Genomic DNA, 6056 nt, shown 5'->3' with positions numbered 1-6056 from the left:
CAAATAATCAGCAATTCAATACTGAATTGGTCATTTTACACATATTCTTTTATATGTTACTCAGTGTAATATTTATATTCATTACAAAGAGAAGAAAACTGAAGTTCTCTAATTGTGTTCATGGATGATGGCAAAATTGGTAATGGTTTTGTTTAATATTGGAACTAATATAATTAAGAAAGTTGAGCTTGGCTCACGTGCTCAAATGCTTACATGAGCAGTAGTTCTGGTTGTCATCTACCGTCTCGCTATAGCCCTTTGAGGGAAGGAGGAAAATTACCCGGTATTGTTAGAGTGCTGCAGCAAACATTTTTGTAAGTAGTTTTGTTGACCATATTCCTGGAAGAAATTCTAGCAGAGTCAAAGGCCACATTGAAATTGCATTGAGGCAAGCTTGCCACCAAGAGCCCAATAATCACCATGATGCTGAGCACCAAGGCAGGGAGGGGATCGTGGTTAAGGTCAGGGGCCTACTCTGGTCCTGCTCAGCTGATGAAGTGATGTGCCTCTTCTCTGATTGCGAAATCCAAAATGGCACATCAGGTATTCGTTTCATCTACACCTGAGAAGGCAGACCAAGTGGTGAAGCATTTGTTGAACTTGAATCTGAAGATGAAGTGAAATTGGCTTTGAAGAAGGACAGAGAAACCATGGGACATAGATATGTTGAAGTATTCAAGTCCAAAAGTGTTGAAATGGATTGGGTGTTGAAGTGTACAGGTCCAAATAGTCCTGATACTGCCAATGATGGCTTCGTCCTGCTTAGAGGACTCCCATTTGGCTGTAGCAAGGAAGAGATTGTTCAGTTCTTTTCAGAGTTGGAAATTGTGCCAAATGGGATGACATTGCTGGTGGACTTTCAGAGGTGGAGCACAGGGGAGGCTTTTATGCAATTTGCTTCACAGGAGATAGCTGAAAAGGCCTTAAAGAAACACAAGGAAAGGATAGGGCACAGGCACACTGAAATCTTCAAGAGTAGCAGAGCTGAAGTCTGAACCCACTATGACCCCCCCTTGAAAGCTCATGGCTCTGCAGCAACCAAGTCCTTATGACAGGCCAGGAGCTGGCAGAGGACCTGGTTTTGAGAGGATGAGGTGGGTGCGTATGGTGGCGGGTATGGAGGCTATGATGACTTGGATGACTATAATGACGGGTATGGCTTTGGGTCTGATAGATTTGGAAGAGACCTTAATTACTGTTTCTCAGGAATGTCTGATCATAGATATGGAGATGGTGGGTCCAGTTTCCAGAGCACCACAGGGCATTGTGTACACATGAGGGGGTTACCTTACAGAGCCACTGAGAATGATATTTACATTTTTTTCTCACCTCTTAACCCCATGAGAGTACATATTGAAATTGGAACAGATGGCAGAGTTACTGGTGAGGCAGACATTGAATTTGCTACTCATGAAGATGCTGTGGCAGCTATGGCAAAAGATAAAGCTAATATGCAACACAGATATGTGGAGCTCTTTTTGAATTCTACTGCAGGAACAGGTGGAGGGGCTTATGATCACAGCTATGTAGAACTCTTTTTGAATTCTACAGCAGGGGCAAGTGGTGGTGCTTATTGTAGCCAAATGATGGGAGGGATGGGCTTATCCAACCAGTCTAGTTATGGGGTCCTGCTAGCCAGCAGCTGAGTGGTGGTTATGGAGGTGGTTATGGTGGTCAGAGCAGTATGAGTGGTTATGGCCAAGTTCTGCAGGAAAACTCCAGTGACTATCAGTCAAACCTTGCTTATGTAGAGAAGGAGCACTAAACAGCTACTACAGAAATAAAAGCTGTGCATTTATGGGAGCTGAATAGAATGGGAGGGATGTCTCGTATATCCAGTATGGTTGGTAAACGGGTAATAAAATTGATTCTGATCACTCTTGGTCATCTTTCTTTCCTTTCTTCCTTTCTTTCTCCTTTTTTTTAAGAAAACAAAAGTTAAGTTTAACAGTTTTGCATTACAGGATTGTGATTCATGCTTCCTGTAAAGTGGAAGTCAAGATTGTTTTCAAACTTTAAGGTCAGTAATTTTGAACACTGAAACATTGATCTAGGATGTAATAACAAAGTTCAGTATTGACCATGATTGTTAAAACAACTTTCAGCTTTCTTCAAGTTAGTTATGTTGTAGGAGTGTACCTAAGCAGTAAGCATATTTAGCTTGAAGCAGTTTCACTTACGTTAAATGTTGCTCTTATACCACAATACATTGCAAACTTCAGATGCATGTTGAGAAACATGCTTTTCTATAAAACTCAAATATAGGAGCTGTGTCTATGATTCAAAGTGAAAACATTTGGCATGTTTGTTAATTCTAGCATTTGATTTAATATCCTGTAAGGCATGTGAGTGTACACTTTTACTTTTTTTTTCTTTTAAGATCTGGGACAATTTTGAATGGTAATACCAATACTTCAGGAGTTTGGTCATGTCAGAATTTGTATGAAATTCTGAGGCTTTGATTTAAATATTTCCTTGTATTGTGATTTGCATTTAGATGTATTGTACTAAGTGAAACTTGTTAAATAAATCTTCCTTTTAAAAACGGGAAAAAAAAAGAAAGTTGAGCTCACCATGATCTCTTGTAACTATTTTCTAATATAATGAATTTATTTTTTTTCTGTTTGTTGTGAATGTAGTACTATGTTATTCCACTTCTTTAAAATGTTCACCTAGGATGTGAGTCATTATCGAAGAACAGATCTGTAATTCAAGTGTTTGTATTGTCAATTGTTGAAACAATCGAACATGCCTGCTTTCAAAACCTTCCTCCTTCATTCACTAACACGAAACTATCATCATCCACTTCTGCTGTCCTTGCAATATTCTTTGATTGATTAGCTAATAACTTAATTTCTCATTTTGTCATCTGCAGACATTTTATACTAATTGTATCTAATGGACTGTGAGCTACTGAAATATTTAGAGTTATTGCTAGTAAATGCAAAATATGCTTACAGATAGAATGTAAAAATAAGCAATTGGTAAACCAATGAAGATGTACATTATCTGGGATCATTGAGCTTATAAAAGTTTAATGGAGGCTAGAAGCAATATATCATTATCATCCTGTGGTGCCAAAAAAAAGGTAGGCAGATTGATGTAGCAAACTAATATTTGAATACACTGAAAGTCATTTTGTTATCCTCTGATAATTTTTAAATTTATTATAGTGAAGATTAATATCTTCCTCTGGTTGATTGGTTTTACAACCAAAACTCATCATACTTGACTATATCAAGAGCTAGTTTTTTCTTCATTTACTCTTCCTGTCCTTTAATGCATCCATTTTGAGCATATTTGTTGGTATTAATAGACGTTATTTCTTTGAAAATACAGATGCTGCTCATTTATCTTTTTTTTAGTGTACATTAAATGTATTAAAAGATACATTTGATTTCATTATATTTTACTTAGTATTCTTATAACACTTAAATTATAGAGTTCTCAAATTTCTTTTACCTGAAATTTTATTTTTTTAATTTATACTTTTCTTTGTCCCACCTATTTGGAGATTTTGATTAGGAATAACATAAGGCAAATGAGAGAAATGCACACATGCACATTATATATATAATTATAATTATATATGATTCTTAATTTGTACTAAAATGAAACAATCTGGTATTTCATAATAGAAAGTGAAACTGGATTATAATAATAATTATAACCACTTGTTATGTGTGGAATATTTTTATCTGTATTTTAAAATATTTAAATAATTCTATGGTTTACATGTGATTGTCCTCACGTGGTATTGAGTGAATACAAACATGCTAGAGTTCCACAGCAAAAAGAGACAGAAGGGGGATTTCATTGAGATCTGACTCTGAAGTTGGCAGTCATTCATAGTATATCTCTTAGATACTTTAGAGTGAAATCATTAGTGCTACCAAAACTTCTAAGAAGGTGGAAAGAAGGCAGAGATATGTGAAATTTATCCTTTAGGCGATAACAAACCTTTAAAGCATTTGGATAAAGAAGTAATATGATAATCCTAATACCAGGCAGATTAATTTGGCTATAGAATACTGTTGGAACTGGTGGTGAGAAAGGAGGGAGAAAATAGCTAGCTGATTATTATTTCACTCTATTGGTTGATCATTATGTTAAATAAAGGATTGGTAATAGATTGAAAGATATTTTGAAAGAAATAGCAATAGGATTTGGTGATGGATTGAATGTAAGCAGAATTAAAGTAGAGAATGCCACTTAAATTTTATATTTTACAAAGGCTCTGAATTCTGTTTTTGGCAACTATCATTCATTTGACTGATATTGTGCAAAATCACTTATTCCGCCTACATTAGGGGAATATTGTAGAAATTTGGGGGCTTGGGTGTCTATAAACGTATTTTATAAATAGAAACAACTCTGAAAAATATAATAAGACTTTTGTACTATGAGTTTAAAAGTTACAGAGAGCTAGTCAAAATGATATTACCACTCCTTCAGCAATTCTGAGGGATGATTATTCAGGTGCCCATCTGGCAAATCTTTAAATTAAGATAAAACAAATAAACAAAAAATAAATAAGTAAAACCACTCTCTTTGTTTTTATCTTTCTTCATACAGCAGATGTGAAAGGAAAATTCTCTACAAGGAATACAAGAGAAGGTCCATATGTTAAAGTTATGGCTGGTCCTCAAAATGGTATTATTGAGAGGTGGTCAAATCTTTAAGAGGTCGAGTCTTTTGAGAAGTCATCAGATCATTAGGGGTATGTACCCTTAAAGGGGGTTAAGGAATCCCCAACCTCTTCCTCTTCCTCTTTTTCTTCCTGGCCATGAGGTAAGCAATTTGTTCTGCATACATCTCCTGCCTCACCACAGACCCAGAAGAACATGTCCATCCAGACCTATCTAGAACCTTCGAAACTGTGAGCCAAAATAAAGCCTCTTCTTATAATGTAAATTATCTTAGGCATTTTGTAGTAATATCTTGAAGCTGACTAACATTTGTACCTATTATAATGTTTGTTCTCTTTAGTCAATGTTCGTATATCCAGTGAAATTTCACAGAAATAAATTTATTTAATTTTCTTGTTATTTAAAACAATTGTCCCATCGTAAGTAAAAAAATATTATAAATAAAATTTCAATACATGTAAGCTATTGAATAATAAAACTTAGCAGCACAAAATACTATGGAGTGTCAGTTGCATGACTGGGAGGGATATTTGCTGACACTACATCAAACAGTTTAGACAGGGAAAAGATAAGAATTCAAAAGCTAAAGTATGGTTTCCACTGAATATATATTGTTTTCACACCACCATCAGAAAGGTAAAAAGTTGTTCATTTGAACCATGATGTCTTTTTTATTTGTTCTCATTAGTTATACACAACAGTAGAATGCATTTTGATACATCATACATAAATGGAGTATAACTTCTTTTTCTGATTGTACATGATGTAGATTCACATTGGTCATGTCGTCATATGTGCACATAAAGTAATAATGTCTGATTCATTCTATTATCCTTCCTACCCCCATATCCCCTCACCTTCCTTCAATCTCCTCTGCCTAAAGTACCTTTATTCTTCCCTACATGCTCCCCACCCCTTATTGTAAATTAGCATCCACATATTAGAAAAATATTCAACCTTTGTTTTCTTGGGATTGGTTTTCTTGGCTTAGCAAGATATTCTCTAGCTCCGTTCACCATCATTTCAAATGGCATCATTTCATTCTTCTTTAAGACTGAGTAATATTCCATTCTGTATATATATATATCACATTTTTTAATCCATTCATCTCTTGGGGAGCACCTAGGTTGGTTTCATAGATTAGCTATTTTGAGTTGAGCTACTATGAACATTAATGTTGTTGCATCACTGTAATATGCTGACTTTAAGTCCTTTGGGTATAAACTGAGGAGTGGGATAGTTGGGTTGAATGGTGGTTTCACTCCAAGTTTTCTGAGGAATCTCCATACTGCTTTCCATAAAGGTTGCACCAATTTGCAGTCCCACCATCAAGTATGAGTGTTCCTTTTCCCCCACATCCTCACCAACATTTATTGTTGCAGAGATTCTGAAAAGGAATCAACCAGG

General features: G+C 35.5%; 1 pseudogene across 1 annotated transcript; it reads left to right on the top strand.

Moving 5' to 3' along the window:
• Positions 1-242: 242 nt before the first annotated feature.
• LOC306655255 (heterogeneous nuclear ribonucleoprotein H2-like) lies at positions 243-1923 on the top strand (annotated as a pseudogene). Its single transcript has one exon. The product of its transcript is annotated as a heterogeneous nuclear ribonucleoprotein H2-like (transcript).
• Positions 1924-6056: the final 4133 nt, after the last annotated feature.

The sequence above is a fragment of the Sciurus vulgaris genome, assembly GCF_902686455.1.
Source record: "Sciurus vulgaris genome assembly, chromosome: 2".
In the NCBI taxonomy this organism is placed as follows: Eukaryota; Metazoa; Chordata; class Mammalia; order Rodentia; family Sciuridae; genus Sciurus; species Sciurus vulgaris.
This window is presented reverse-complemented; position numbering and strand designations above follow the sequence as displayed.